The following is a 16,500-nucleotide window of genomic DNA, read 5'->3' as shown; positions in this document are numbered from 1 at the left end:
GGCCATATCCGGGTCTCCCACTCAGTGCTCAGATAACCCTGCTGGGCTGCGTCGGGGCCTCGCATTTGGTGCTCAGATAACCCTGCTGGGCCGTGTTGGGGCCTCGCACTCGGTGCTCAGATAACCCTGCTGGGTCGTATTAGAGTCTCACACGTGGGAACGCCGTAGGGAAGCCACTGTCTGTCAGAGCAGAGGGCGAGAGGCCATGTTGTAGGGCCTCTGGGCCGCTCAGGTGGGTCCTCATACAGTTCATCTCTTTACTGATCAAAAACCTTGCCTTTTATAGATGAGTTACTGCCCAGACTTGGCACCCGCCTGTTTTTCTTTCCCTTGTATGTTTATCTTCAAGTCCTGTGTCAGTGGGAGAGACTCACAGATGCCACGGAAAGTCTGCGGGCGTCAGCTGTGCAGGATGGAGCGGGGCTGGTCATCTGTGCTGGGCTGCCGCCTCAGAGGGAGGTTGGGGATGGAGTTGTGCGCACCCAGGATGGGTCGGCGATGGGGTGGTGCCTCGCACCGGCCCTGAGTGCCTGTGGTCACTGGTTCGTTTGCTGTGTCCCCTTTAGCATCTCAGAGGGAGCAAGGACTCTTGAATGCAAGGTCCTAACTTCTCAGTTCACCCCTCTTTAAAGAACACAGTGAAGGTATTTTTATCCTTTTGAAAATATCGTTTTACTCGCTTTTTTAAAGCTCAGAACTAAAACCATAATCCAGACTAAAGCGTGTGTTTTTGGCGTGTGTGTGCGCACTGCCTTGTCTGGGTGCTTGGCTACTAGCCCGCCTTTACCTGGAGAAGAGCAGCGTGGCATTTTAGGTGAAGGCATGTCTGTTAGAGCACAGAAAGTGTGCAAAACGGAGAAAACCAGTGGTTGTTCCTGATCACATTTTACAGCTCCCTAAATGTAAGCGTTATTTTTTACGAAAAAATACCTTCTCTGCTAACGCTTGATAGTGAGTGATTGCCGCTGAGCGTCCACAGGCATGGCGCCTCCACTGGGAGAGAGGAGATAGCGTAAGTATCCTGTCGTGTTAGAACACGAGCTTCCCATGATGCAGAAAACAGCGCTCCCTGCGTGGCCCCCGTGGTCTGTTTCGTTCTGGCTGCAAGCCGTCTCGTGCCTGGTGCAGGAGAGGCCCTCCGATGTCGCTGGACCAGCGCCGTGCTGGCTCGTGTTGCGTCCAGGGCTAATGTGTGCAAAGACAGGTCATGTCGCTGGGGGAATGTTGTACGATACTGAAAGGGAAGCTCACTTATACAAGTCAGGTGCGTTTTTTTTTTAAATTGTTATGTTAATCCCCATACATTACATCATTAGTTTTAGATGTAGTGTTCCATGATTCATTGTTTGTGCATAACACCCAGTGCTCCATGCAGAACGTGCCCTCCTCAATACTCACCACCAGGCTAACCCATCCTCCCACCCCCCTCCCCTCTAGAACCCTCAGTTTGTTTTTCAGAGTCCATCGTCTCTCATGGTTTGTCTACCCCTCCAATTCCCCCCACCTTCATTCTTCCCCTCCTGCTATCTTCTTCTTTTTTTTTTTTTTCTCTTAACATATATTGCATTATTTGTTTCAGAGGTACAGATCTGAGATTCAACAGTCTTGCACAATTCACAGCGCTTACCAGAGCACATACCCTCCCCAGTGTCTATCACCCAGTCACCCTATCCCTCCCATCCCACCCCCCACTCCAGCAACCCTCAGTTTGTTTCCTGTGATTAAGAATTCCTCATATCAGTGAGGTCATATGATACATGTCTTTCTCTGTTTGACTTATTTCGCTCAGCATAATACCCTCCAGTTCCATCCACGTCATTGCAAATGGCAAGATCTCATTCCTTTTGATGGCTGCATAATATTCCATTGTATATATAGACCACATCTTCTTATCCATTCATCTGTTGATGGACATCTTGACTCTTTCCACAGTTTGGCTATTGTGGACATTGCTGCTATAAACATTGGGGTGCACGTGCCCCTTCGGATCCCTACATTTGTATCTTTGGGGTAAATACCCAGTACTGAAATTGCTGGATCATATGGTAGCTCTATTTTCAACTTTTTGAGGAACCTCCATACTGTTTTCCAAAGTGGCTGCACCAGCTTGCATTCCCACCAACAGTGTAAGAGGGTTCCCTTTCTCCGCGTCCCCGCCAACATCTGTCGTTTCCTGACTTGTTAATTTTAGCCATTCTGACTGGTGTGAGGTGGTATCTCATTGAGGTTTTGATTTGGATTTCCCTGATGCTGAGCGATATTGAGCACTTTTTCATGTGTCTGTTGGCCATTTGGATGTCTTCTTTGGAAAAATGTCTGTTCATGTCTTCTGCCCGTTTCTTGATTGGATTCTTTGTTCTTTGGGTGTTGAGTTTGCTGAGTTCTTTATAGATTTTAGATACTAGCCCTTTATCTGATATGTCATTTGCAAATATCTCCAATTCTGTCGGTTGTCTTTTGGTTTTGTTGACTGTTTCCTTTGCTTTGCAAAAGCTTTTTATCTTGATGTAGTCCCAAGAGTTCATTTTTGCCCTTGCTTCCCTTGCCTTTGGCGATGTTTCTAGGAAGAAGTTGCTGCAGCTGAGGTTGAAGAGGTTGCTGCCTGTATTCTCCTTTAGGATTTTGATGGACTCCTGTCTCACATTGAGGTCTTTCAACCATTTGGAGTCTATTTTTGTGTGTGGTGTAAGGAAATGGTCCCGTTTCATTCTTTTGCATGTGGCTATCCAATTTTCCCAACACCATTTGTTGAAGAGACTGTCTTTTTTCCATTGGACATTCTTTCCTGCTTTGTCAAAGATGAGTTGACCATAGAGTTGAGGGTCCATTTCTGGGCTCTCTATTCTGTTCCATTGATCGATCTGTCTGTTTTTGTGCCAGTACCATACTGTCTTGATGATGACAGCTTTGTAATAGAGCTGGAAGTCCGGAATTGTGATGCCGCCAGCTTTGCTTTTCTTTTTCAACATTCCTCTGGCTATGCGGGGTCTTTTCTGGTTCCATACAAATTTTACGATTATTTGTTCCATTTCTTTGAAAAAAGTGGATGGTATTTTGATGGGGATTGCATTGAATGTGTAGATTGCTCTAGGTAGCATTGACATCTTCACAATATTTGTTCTTCCAATCCATGAGCATGGAACGTTTTTCCATTTCTTTGTGTCTTCCTCAATTTCTTTCATGAGTATTTTATAGTTTTCTGAGTACAGATCCTTTGCCTCTTTGGTTAGATTTATTCCTAGGTATCTTATGGTTTTGGGTGCAATTGTAAATGGGATCAACTCCTTAATTTCTCTTTTTTCTGTCTTGTTGTTGGTGTATAGGAATGCCACTGACTTCTGTGCATTGATTTTATATAGTCAGGTGCGTTTTTGCCGTAGGGTGTGTAGATGAGTGCGCATACACCTATGAAAAGATAGCGAAAACAGCATTTGCGAGGTAGAGACCCTGAAGTCGTCCTCTGTGTATTTGTTACGAAGACCGAGTCCGTAGCAAAGTAAAAGAGTCTACTCTTCATGCCCCTCTCCCCAGCATCACTTCCACTGTCATGCGATTTTGGTGGATGCGTGCTCGTGGGTGCCGAGGGCCTGCCGAGGAGCCGGGTGGTCTCGTGGCTGTGCTGTGGCTTTGACAGCCCGGTTTCCCGGTCTTCCCCGTGACGGGGCTGGGCCGGTGCCCTGCATGATCCTTCTGGACAAGTGTGCGGGAATTCTGTGAAATACAGGGGCAGCACCGGGGTTTCGGGACGCAGAGTAGTTCTCGAATGCTGAGCCACTGGATAGCATCACTCTGCCAGCAAAGTCTGTCTCAAAATGCAAACTACTCGAGATATTTTACTTCGGATGATGCTTTATTTTAGAAGCCGCGGTGGTGTTTTTCCTTGAAGAGAGCTCAAGTCCTTGCAGCAAGCAGCCTTGGAGAAGATGTCTTCGGTCTGTGGCGGTCAGCTGGGGTGGTGCAGCGCATGCTGGGAGAGCCACAGGCACCAGCAGGCAGGAGGCATGGATGCTGCTGGGCCACATTGCAGTCTAAGGCAGAGGATATGGCGGGTATTGTCACGGACAGAGGGACGCAAGCAGGGGGAGTCTAGAGCAGAGGGTGCTGACGTCTTATGTTTGGGAGGTCACACTCCTGTAAAACGGGCCCCACAGCAAAGCCCTTCAAACTTTCTTGGGAGGGAAGTCTTCCATTTAACGAGGGACCTGGACCGTGGAACAACCGGGATGTTGGAGGTTGTCTCCTTCAGGTCACGTGCATATGTGGTGCGCGTGTATTTTCTTACAGTTCATGGTGTTGGTCCTGCCCTTTCACCTCCCATTTTATCACAGGTGATTCCTGCGTTCAGGGAGAATGATGGCGTGGCAGCCCACAGGTGTGCGGCATCCCCAGGGAGGAACAGGGTAGCCAGCTGGACCGTGCAGGGAACAGCCCGTTAAGCAAAGACCAGAGCGGACCCAGGTGGACTTCAGCAGCAGGTGCCGTGCTGGGCTGGCTTCTTTTGTGCCAAGGACAGATGAGAAGGATATCATTTTCCTTCCAGCATAGAAAGTAGATTTTTACGAGAAGAAAGAACTTATCAGTGGTGAGCTGCCTCCGTGGGGCCAAGAGCACATGCTTGACGCCCTTCCCTGGTGTTTCGGACGTGGAAGCCTCTTGAACTCTTGTATCTTCTTTCCCGATTAGTTTCCGATCTGACACCTGCAAGCTTCAGAACAGTTCTGGCTTCTGATTCACATCTGTCTGACCCTGAGTCTGAGCTTCTGTGCTGGCCGGGCTGCCATCCAGGTGCATGCCGAGACCTCAGGGAGAAAGGCCACGGTCTGAACCTTCCCAGGGCTCCGGGGTCATGGCCGGCCGGGCTGCCAGCGTGGACACAGAGCATGACTGCCAGGGCAGCGCCGAGGGAGTGAATGGGTTCTTGTGAGTCCAGTCAGTGTGGGGCCCCTGGGAAGGCAGTGGCTGAGCGTGTGGCCGAAAGAAAGCAGGGGTGCTGCTGGCCTGCCAGGCGAGACCCGCGCACCTTCCGCCCGTGGAAAGCCACGTACCTGCTCATCGTGGTTGGGGGAGCTGACGTCTGCCTCTCGGCCTTAAGCACACGAGAGAGGGCAGGTGTGAGGAGTGGGCGAGGAGGGCCCGAGGCCTGGAACGGCCTTGGGAAGAGCTTCCTGATGGGAAGGTGCAGGAAGTGCTCACGCTGGTATGACGGCAGCTTCTGGTGGGAGGCCACCCGGGCGACATGGAAGTGCCTTCTAAACTCTTTAATTCCGTGGACGCGGTTTGCTTGTTGTTTTTCAGAAATTCTCTCTGTGGGGGTCTTTAGTGGAGAAGTAGCTACTTACTGACATCGTTGAATATTTTTCAGAAATAAGTTGTTATACTTGATGGAGTGTTGTTCTCAGTCCATGTCCTGGGCATATACACACTCCCTCCGTCACTCCTCACAGTGGGGCGAGCTGCAGCCCCTGCACCACCCCACCCTGAGCACACGCAGAACAGTCATCTGCCCTGCTGGCTGGGCGTGTGTCCCCACCTTGCTTGGCCTCCTCCTTCCTGCATCCAAAGTCAAGTCAGAGACCCTTTTCCTGTCACCCCCGTGGCCTGTTGGTGGGGTGGAAACTATAGAACTCAATACATCCAGCCCTGTATTGCCTCAGGAATGTGGAGTCTGGGTGAGAATCCCGCCTGCGTCCCTGGGTCTGCGTGATGGGTGCTCCCCTAGGCCAGGCCGCCAACATCACACTCGTCACTCTGGACTAGAGTGCTCAGGCTCTTCCCCAAAGTCAGTGTTGTAAAACCCCAAGGTTGAGTTCCAAGAAGGAAGTCTTTTGGCCAGAGGCGCTGGCATGAAGGGACCTGGCTGGGGTTAGTGGCCACACAGGAGGACGAGGTGGGGCCCAGGCCAGGAAGAGCCCACGCCTTGCTGCCCTGCTGGCTTCATTCACTTCCCTGTCAGCTCAAGAGTCGTCGTCTTTAACAAAAATCAGAATGGCAGTCTCACAGGTGCTCTGCTCCCAGTGTAAATGGCAGCCTTTTGGACCCTCGTGGTATGCGACGTAGCCTCAGGCCCAAGTGTCATCACTGCTGGTGGCCACACACTTGGTTTCTGTACGGACTTCTACCCAGGTCTTGCATTATTTGCAGAACAGAGGCCACCGCCATCGAGATTGTAAACTACACATTTTTCTGGTCAGCTAACAAATGGCTGACAGTTTCTGTAACAGGAACCCCTAGTGACCCTAAATATCTGTTACTAACCATTATATACATAATTCACTTTTGATTACCCATTAACATAGGAGAAACCATAGACAGTAGATTTAGGAAGGGAACTAAGCAGTGCCAGCGCCAGCTGATGTTCTCAGTTGTTCACTGTGACCGTCATCAGGCCAGCTCACAGTTTGTAGTTTCGCTCCAGAAGTCCGGATCCAGCACACTTAATTTACAGCAGCTGAGGGACTCTTATTGCCAGCCAAGCTGCACCCGATTCTGTTGGTTTCTGCACCACGGCCTGTGATTGACTCATTACCCTAGTTCTCGCTTTGTGGCCCCAGAAAGATAAACTCCTCATTGGTGCCCATCCCCATGGTGGCGTTGGCTCCAGGGACTCATAGACATACATACACTCTTGTGACCATTTGGGGGCTTTCTGCCCCAGAAAAAGCATATGGTTTGCATTGAAACTTCAGGCTAGCTATTTCTTTTTGCCTTATTTTCTCCATTCTTGCTAAAGATGGCACTTTATTTAGCTTAAAATGTAAAAACAATTGTACTTTAAGGTCTTATTTTCTCAGTTAACTCTTTCTAGTTCTAATATGCAAAATGTTGTAATTCTAAGGTTTAAGTATTCAAAAATAATCCTCTATTTTGACCTTATTGTAAAGAAGTAATAGGATTGCAAAGGAAGATAACACAAGCATTATCCATTTATTCATGAAAGAGTCAATTCCATTATGGTCAGAGATTTCCCACCAATTGTTCATAAGCAGGTCCCCACCTCCACTCCAGACCCCCAAGAAACCCTCCCTGATTCTGTCTACTTGAAGGGCCATGCCCTTGAATGAGCTCAGTGACCTGAAGGAACCTGCATGCCAGGCAGGTGTCAGAAATAGAACAGGTGTGCTACTAACACTACCAAAGACCCAAATACCCTGATGGAACTCCAGAGCATAAGGTACGAGTTCCTAATAGCAGAGAACAGTAAAATGAGAAAAAGGTGGTATCAGGACTATGTTTAACTCCTAATAGTACCTTGGTGTCCCATGGCCTTGTGACGTCTAGGGAGAGGCCAGCTCTTTCCTCTGAGGGAGTCTCACCCATGGTGGGGCTACTCTCTAAGTGGTTAGGGTCCCCTGACCATCCTGACAGCCAAGCAAGGACTGGGCTGGACCTCCAGACTCTTGGTCTAGAAGGCGATGTAGGTCCTGGCTGGACATGGCTTTCCCTCTAGGCTCTCTGTGGAATCATATACACAGCCAGGAAACAGGTAGAAGAAACTATGCCAGCTACCCAAATTAATCAACCAAGATTTTTATTTACAAACATGAATGAACAACCATTATCATTTGAGGAAAATAAATAGCACAGAAGTGAATAATCTATATGATAAAATAGAACAACTAAGAGAAAATAAACCTAATTCAGGGAACAGAAGAGAATACAAGTAACAAACCTTACCAATATACATAGAGTATTTTATCAATGTAGAAAGCAAATATCAGTTTGAAGGTCTAGAAAGCATTCATTCAACAAACACCAGTTAAGTATGTAATAGGCACTGTTCTGGATGTTGGGATGAATAGTGAGCAGAACAAAACTCTCCCTCGTAGAGTGTAATTCTTGGGAGAGGAAGGTATATCAAATATATCTCTGATAACTCAGAGCAGAAAAGTATAAAATGTGAAGAGTTAGGAGATGTAGAAAGTTAATCCGATGTCTATCTGTCTATCTGGTAGCATTTCAGAAATAGAAAACAGAGAGGAAGAGATGATAGAAGAAAATTTGGGGGTACTGAAGAAAACCATGAGTACTGCAATGGAAAGAATGCACTGGGTAGTGAGCAGAATTTTTTTAAAAAATCCATTCCTAGCACATCCTTATGAATTTCAGAACAGCAAAGGTGTAAAGAGAAGATGCTAAAAGCTTCTAAATTAACTACAATAAGTATCAGATTTACGTAGCACTTATCAGGGACACTGGAAGACAGAGCTGAAGAGAAAATGGTTTTTGTAGAATTTCTTATTTAACCAAATATTAAGCATTAGGACAAAGTGATAATTTTCAGATGTTCAAGGATTCAGAGGGTTTCTTTCCAATATATATATTTTTTTGAGGAAAAAAAGTGAGAATACTGTAGCAAAATGAAAAAAACATCTAAGAAAGAGAAAAATATGGAATCCAAGAAAAATACTTTGTAAATCCAAGAATACAATGAAAAAGATAACTTACCAGCAAGACTAAAATGTAACAATTCCAAGTTTAAACAGAGAATCATATCAGAGAGTTCTAAAAAGAATGGTTTTCAGAAAAAAGTGAATGCATTTTAACAATAGCCTGAGAAACTAAATGGTCTTTATGATAATGTGAAAGTAAATGTTTCTTTGTGAACAATTAAAAAAAAAAAGAGGAAAATGGAAACTCTAGGAAACACAAAAAGCTATTTGGGAAAGGAAGGGTAAACTAATGTACTGTGGTAGCTAATATTATGTGTCAAATTGAGTGGCCACAGGCACCCAAATTAGACATTATTTCCATCTGTGAGGGTTTTGCAGAACGAGATTAGCATTTGAATCAGTAGACTCAGTAAAACAAATTGCCCTCCCCAGGGTGGGTGGGCATCTTTTAACCTATTGAGGAACAAAGAGCAGAGAACAAAAAGTGGAGGAACAAGGAATTTACCTTTTTTCCTGCCTCACTGATTAAACTGGGACACCCTATCCCACCTTCTACAGTTGGACTAGGATTTACCCCATCTGCCCTGGTTGTCAGGCCTTTGGACTCAGACTGAACAGCACTGCCAACTTTTAACATAATACTAGCATGGTTTTGAGGAACTGGTGTGAGATAGGACAGAGAATCCACTTGAAGTCATGCTAGCAATGGTCTCCTTTAAGTAGTTAATAACAGGATTAACACTGTCCTCTCGGTCTGTCACACTACTCAGCTCTGCAGTGCATCACATGGCCACTGCCAAAGGTAATTAAATCCAGACTCATTAACTGTACAGGTTACTTTCTCTTACTGCAGACCCTAAAACTTAAAGTTAGCTATGAAGAGTTGAAATTAAAACCAAAAGTCCCCAGGAGCTTGGAGGTTAGACTCTCTTCAGCAATTCTTTGATCAGAGAAGAACCGAGTACTTAAACTGGATTCCTAGACTACACACATCAAAAATGGTGGGATAGGGCCACAGTTTCACTTGGCAGAATCATGCATGGCCCTGAATGAATGAATCAAAAACAATGAGCTAAGCATGCCCAGAATTGAGAAGGAAAACTACAGTAGAACTAAATAAGAAGCTAACTACAGGAAGAAGGAAGAAAATCAAAGAGACAGAAAGCAAGAGGGAGGGACGGAACAAGGAATAAGATTATAGGCCATCAATAAAACTAAAATGTGTTGATTTGAAAAAACAATAAAAGAAATCTACCATCAGATAAAAATATGATGTCAGATAAAACAAAACGGTAGGAATTGGTGTATCTACAGATAACGGAGGCATGCATCAGAATTTTAAGAGAATTCTTTATTCAGCTCTAATACTGATAAATTTGAAAATCTCAACAACAACAACAAAAGGACAAGCAAGATGTAAATTGCCAAAATTCACCCCAACAGAAGTACAAAAATCTGGCAAAGGAAATTTCCAACAAAGACATTGAAAATACTATCAACAAATTACCTTCCAACAAGTTTGCAGATTTTAATCAGTCTGCCAAAGAACATAATTCCACCTCTTATATAAACGTTCCAGGTCATAGGAAAGAGCAGTTGACCTAATTCCAAAACTGGACAGAGAGGCACAAATAAAAAGAAAACCACAGACAGCATCACCTATGACTAAAAATGCAAAACTCCTAAATGAAGTACTAGAAAATCAAGTTTAACGATATACCCAGAAATCTAAGTATAGCTTAGTTTTATAGCTATTAGTATAGCTCATCTGTGAATAGATTATAAGAGAGGATCAAGGATCAATGCAGAAGTCAGCATACAGAACGTGTGCACGCATCATCTCAAGCGTGCTGACGTGTGTGTTTGCCAGAAGGATAGGGATTAAAATGGTGAGTCTCATCTGAGAAGGAAGAATTCTTTGGTGGGGGGAGGGATTTAAGAATCTTTAGAGAGTCTTCAAGAGTTACCGGTGAAGGGTTTTTGTTTTTGTTTTTTTTTTAGAGACACCAGCCAGGGCCACCCACCCACAAAACCTACCCAGTCAGGATCTCAGAGGTGGGACGCAAGTGTGCTTGTTGCTTAAAGCTTCGTAGACAGGAAGCTTCTATCTGCTGGAGAACCCCTAGAATTATTATAGTGTCTATTTCTGTGTGTCATCGTGCTGTAATTTCTCTGAGCTTTCTGAAATTTTTGGAATTTCCCAAATGAGCAAGTGTTATTTTTTAATGAGAACAATATTTTTTCTTTTTAAATTACCTTGCAGTGTTTTTCCAAAGCTTCACTGAGGTATAATTGGCATAAACTGTATATTTAAAAGATACCATTTGATAAGTTTTGAACTCTGTTTACATGCGTGCAGCTGTCACCACAGAGAGGATAATGAGCCTACCCACCCCCCTCCCCGTTTCCTGGTGCCCTTGGTAATCCTGCCTTTCCCGCATCCCACCCTCAGGCAACCACCGACATGCACTCTGGTGGTGTAGGTTAGTTTGCGTTTTCTAGGATTTTACAAAAATCATAAGATATGTACTTTTTTGTCTAGCTTATTTCATTCAGCGTAACTATTTTGAGATTCGTCTGTGTTTGTTGAGTTTATCAGTAGGTCATTCCTTTTCATGGCTAAGTAGTAATGGGTTGTGTGGATAAACCACAACTTGTGTGTCCATCCAACTGTTGATGGCATTTGGGTTGTTTCCAGTCTTTTACTGCTACAAAGGAAGCTGCTGAGAACATTCATGTACAAGCCTTTGTATGGACAGTCCCTTCTATTTCTCTTAGGTAAATACCTAGGAGTATAAAGGGTGGGTCTTAAGACAGGCGCAGGTTGTATTTTTCAGAACACTGTCACTCACACCTTTCCAAACTGGTTTGCCCCTTTGCACTCCCACTGGTGGTGTATGAGGTCCCCGTTCCTCCTCATCCTTGTCAGCACCAAGTACGGAGCCATGCTAAGCTTTCTGACAGGTGTGTAGGGTGTTTCCTTGTGGTTTTAATTTGCATTTCCCCAATGACTAAGGAAGTTGAGCATCTTTTCATGTGCTATTTTGCTATCTGTATGTCTTCTTCAATACTTTTCTCATTTCTTAGTAAGTTGTTTAATTTCTTACTGAGTTTGAGAGTTACTTATATATTCTGGTTATAAGATCTTTATCAGATATATGATTTGAAAATGTTTTTCTTTCCATTCTCTTAACCATGTCTTTCAGAGACCAAATAATTCTAGTTTTGATAAAATCATATTTACCAACTTTTCTTTGTTAAGTCACGGTTTTGATGTTATATCTAAAAAATGTTTGCCTAAGTCAGTGTCACAAAGATTTTCTCCTGTGTTGTATTCTTAGAAAATTTATAGTTCCAGTGTTTAAATTTTGGACTATATTCCATTTTGAGCTAATTTTTGTATAGGATGTGTGGTATGAATTGAAGTTCTTTTTTTTTTTTTTTAACATATAACTTATCCAGTTGACCCAGCACCATCTATGGAAAAATTCATCCTTTCTCCACTGAATTCTTCTGCACCTTTATTAAAAATCAGTTTGCACGTACACGTGGAGGTGTGTTTGTGGGTACCAGTGTCTTCCATTGATCTGTTTGTCAGTCTTTTTTTTTTTTTTAATCAGAGAGAGAGAGAGAGAGCACAAGCAGGGGGAGCGGCAGGTAGAGGGAGAAGCAGGCTCCCCGCTGAGCAAGGAGCCCGATGTGGGAGTTGATCTCAGGACCTTAGGATCATGACCTGAGCCGAAGGCAGCCAGGATCCCCTACTGTCTTTTTTTAAAATTTTATTCTATTTTATCTCAATTCAATTAATTAAGATATAGTATATTATTAGTTTCAGAGGTAGAGGTCAGTGATTCATCAGTTGCATATAACACCCAGTGCTCATTACATCACGTGCCCTCCTTCATGCCCGTCACCCACTTACCCCATCCCCCCACCCCCCTCCAGCAACCCTCAGTTTGTTTCCTAGAGGTAACAGGTTTGTCTTATGGTTTGTCTCCCTCTCTGATTTCATCTTATTTTATTTTCCCCTTCCTTCCCCTATGATCCTCTGTTTTGTTTCTTAAATTCCACATATGTGTGAAATATATGGTATTTGTCTTTCTCTGACTGACTTATTTCACTTAGCATAATACCTTCTAGTTCATCCACGTCCTTGCAAATGGCAAAATTTATTTATTTTTGATGGCGGAGTAGTATTCCATTGTGTATATGAACCACATCTTCTTTATCCATTCATCTGTCGATGGACATCTGGGGTCTTTGCACAGTTTGGCTATTGTGGACATTGCTGCTATGAACATCAGGGTGCACATACCCCTTCGGATCCCTACATGTGTGTCTCTGGGGTAAATACCCAGGAGTGCAGTTGCTGGGTCGCATGGCGGCTCTGTCTTCAGCTTTCTGAGGACCCCCCATGCTGTTTGTCTGTCTTAATGCCAGTATCACACTGTTTGTCTGTCTTAATGCCAGTATCACACTGTCATGATTACTAGTCTTACAAGTTTTGAAATCAGGTGGAATTGGTAGTTGTTTTGGCTACATAGGTCCTTTTCGCATTTCACAGCAATTTTAAAGATTTTATTTGAGAGAGAGAGCGAGCATGAGTGAGGTGAGGAGCAGAGGGAGAGGGACAAGCAGACTTTGCTTGATGCTGAGCATGGAGCCCGACCATGGGGCTTGATACCCTGAGACCATGACCTGAGCTGAAATCAAGCGTCGAATGCTAACTGACTGAGCCACCCCGGCGCCCCCATAGCAATTTTATAATCAATGTGTCAACTTCTACATAAAACCCTGTTTGGATGTTGATTAAGGTTGCATTGAATATGTCGATCAATTTGGGGGAGAACTGACATCTTAAGGACTTTGAATCTTCTGGGGGATGAGCACAGACGCCTGTCCACTTCTTTACACTCTCATTTTTCTCAGCCGTGCTCTGCACTTTACAGTGAGCATATCTTACACATCTTTTGTCAGGTTTATCTTTAAGTGTTTTGTATTTTTGATGCTGCTTTAAATGTTATATTTCTGTTTCAGTCTCCAGTTGTTCATTGCTGATATAGAGAGATATTAGTTTTAATAGCTGTTTTATAAATTTCATTGAATTTTCTTTATAGATGGTCAAGTTGTTTATGTTTTAGTTCTTCCTTATAGTCCAGATGCCTTTGATTTCTTCCTTCCCCCGCAGCACCCAGATGGGCCCTCCAGTAGAGTGTGGAGCACAAGGGCACGAGGGCTGAGCACACCCATCCTGTCTCGTGTGCAGTCGTGGGGAGAGCGGTCAGTCTTTCACCAGTAAGTGTGGCTAGCTGTGGGGTTTCACAGATGCCTCTCTCATTTTAAGGGACCTTCTATTTCTAGTTTGCTAAGGAGTCTTTAATCAGGAATGAATGTTGGATTTTATCAGGCATTTTTTTCTACTCTCAATAGAGCTGATCATTTGGTTCTTTTTTTAGTCTGTTAATATGGATGGAATATGGTGACATTGATTGAGTTCTTTAAATATTAAACCAACCTGTGTTCTTGGGACAAACCTTGTATAGTCATTATGTATTATTCTTTCTAAATGTTGTTGGATTTGATAAAGCTGAAATTTTGCTTAGAATGTTTGTCCCTGTGATACACTGGCCTGTAGTGATATTGGTCTGTAGTTGTCTGAGTATCTTTGTCAGGTTTTGGCATCAAGGGTATGGCCTCATAAAGTGAGTGGAGAACCATTTCCTTCTCTTCAGTTTTCTGGAAGAATTGGTTTAGATTTGATAGCATTTTTTTCTTAAACATTGGTAGAACTCACCAGTGAAGACATCTGGGCCTGAGGTTTTCTCTGTGAGAAAGTATCTACAATGTTCATGATCTACAACAGAATAGATATAGGCTATTTGTGTTACCTGGTTTTTTTTCTTGAGTGAACTTCGGTAATTCATGTCTCTCAGGAACATTTGTCTGTTTCACCTAAGTTGTCAAATTCATTGGCTTGAAAGTGTTCGTGACACTCCTTTATTATCCTTGTAACACCGAGTGTCTCTAGCGAGGCTGTGCCTTTCATTCCTGATACTGATGCTCTGTGTCTTCTCTTTCCTCATCCGCCTACCTAGAGGTCTGTCAGTTTTATGGATTTTTCTCTAGAGAACCAACTTTTGGTTTTATGGGTTTTTGGGTTTGTTTGTGTTTTCCCCCAGTTTTCTGGCTTTTTTAAAAAAATAATTTCTGCTCTGATCTTATTATTTTTGTCTGCTTACTTTGTTTCAGTTGCTCTTCTTTTTTTAGTTTTTAGGGTACTAGCTGATGCCATTGTTTTGAGACCTTTCTTTATTGCTTTCACAGCATTTCACAAATTTTGACATGTTGTGTTATCACTTTCACTCCTTTCAAAATACTTTGTCCCATGTGCTATTTAAAAGTCTGCTATTCAGTTTCAAAATATTAGGGGATTTTGCAGAGATGATTCTGTTGTTGATTTTTAATTTAGTTTCATTTTCTAACTTGAATCCTTTAAATTTATGTTTGTTTTACAGACCAGGATGTGTTGTTTCTCAGCAGTCCATGAAAACTTGAAAAGATACATTCTTTTATGCTACTTGTTGGGTAGAATGGTCTATGAGTTAGTTGATTGTGTTGTGCATGTCTTCTATGTCTTTACTGATCTTCTGCTTGGTCTGTCAGTTATTGAGAGAAGAGTATTGAAAATCTCTTGACTGTAATTGTGCTTTTGTCTATTTCTCCTTCCAATTTTTTTAGTTTTTACTTCATGTATTTTGTAGTTTTGTAATTAGGATTGTGGGTTTCTTTTAATAACTTGGTCTCCTTTGTCATTATAAAATGATCTTCTTTATCTCTTGTTACTATTCTTCAGTCTGAAATCTGTTTTGTCTGACATTAGTGGATCCTCTCCTCCTTTCTTTTGATTAATGCTGGCGTAGTGTATCTTTTTCCATCCTTTTATTTTAAATTGTTTTACATTATTTTATATTTAAAGTATGTTTCTTGTAGTCAGCATATTTGGACCTCCTTTTTCCGCCCCCCCCAACTGACAATCTCTGCCTTTTCATTAGGGTGCTTAGGACATTTACATTTATTGTGATATTGATATGGTGAGGTTTAAATCTGTCATCTTGGTCCTTATTTTTTATCTGTTCTATATTATCTTTGTTCCCCCTTTCTCTTTTTCTTTCTTTGCGTTAATTATGTCTTATAATTCTATTTTAATTCCTTCTTGACTTTTAGCTATAACTTTGTTTTATTAATTTAGTGGTTGTCTTAGGGTTTTATAGTATACATGCTTAACTTATCACAGTCTGCCCTCAAGCAATATTATACCACTTACGTATAGTACAAGAATCTTCCATTTCTCCTCTCCTGGCCTTTGTGATATATTGTGGTACATTTAACATTTGCATGCGGTAAAAATCCCATACTATACTATTACTTTTGTTTCAACAGTCAATTAGCTTTCTTTTAAATTAAGCTTTTTATTGTAATTCCAGTACAGTTGATAGTGTTATATTGACAGCCAATTAGCTTTTAAAGAGATTTGCCACTTTGGGGCCCCTGGGTGGCTCAGGCGTTAGGCGTCTGCCTTCGGCTCAGGTCATGATCCCAGGTCCTGGGATCGAGCCCTGCGTTGGGCTCCCTGCTCTGCGGGAAGCCTGCTTCTCCCTCCCCCTCTCCTTCTATGTGTGCTCTCCCTCTCTAGCTCTCACTCTCTCTCAAATAAATAAATAAAATCTTCAGAAAAAAAAAAAAGAGATTTGCCACTTCTGATCTCCTTATTCCTGTAAGTAGATCCTCATTTCTGTCTGTTATCGTGTCCTTCTGCCTGAAGGACTTCCTTTTACATTCTTTGCGGTGTAAGTCTTCTGGTGATGAATTCTTTCAGCTTCGGTATGTCTGGAAAAGCCTTTAGTTTGCATTCCTTTTTAAAATATATATATTTATGGGCAAATACATTTTTGCTGAGATGGCAATGTTTTCTTTTCTTCTCCTTTTAGCACTTTGAAGATGTTGCTCCCTGTCGTACTGTGTGCACTCTTTGCAGTAAGAAATCTGCCGTCTCATCTTTGTTCCTCCATATGTGGTTCTTTTCCTCTGGCCGGGCTCGACATTTTCTCTT

General features: G+C 43.0%; 1 protein-coding gene across 7 annotated transcripts in view; it reads left to right on the top strand.

The window, feature by feature from the left end:
• Positions 1–16,500, top strand: part of ADARB1 (adenosine deaminase RNA specific B1) — a 116,288-nt gene that overhangs the window by 89,641 nt on the left and 10,147 nt on the right. The gene's annotated exons all lie outside the window — the stretch shown is intronic.

Source organism: Mirounga leonina, unplaced genomic scaffold (genome assembly GCF_011800145.1).
Source record: "Mirounga leonina isolate KUSES-001 unplaced genomic scaffold, KU_Mleo_1.0 Mir_353, whole genome shotgun sequence".
Taxonomy (NCBI): domain Eukaryota; kingdom Metazoa; phylum Chordata; class Mammalia; order Carnivora; family Phocidae; genus Mirounga; species Mirounga leonina.
Note: the sequence above shows the minus strand (reverse complement) of the source record. Positions and strands in the feature narration are given on the sequence as shown.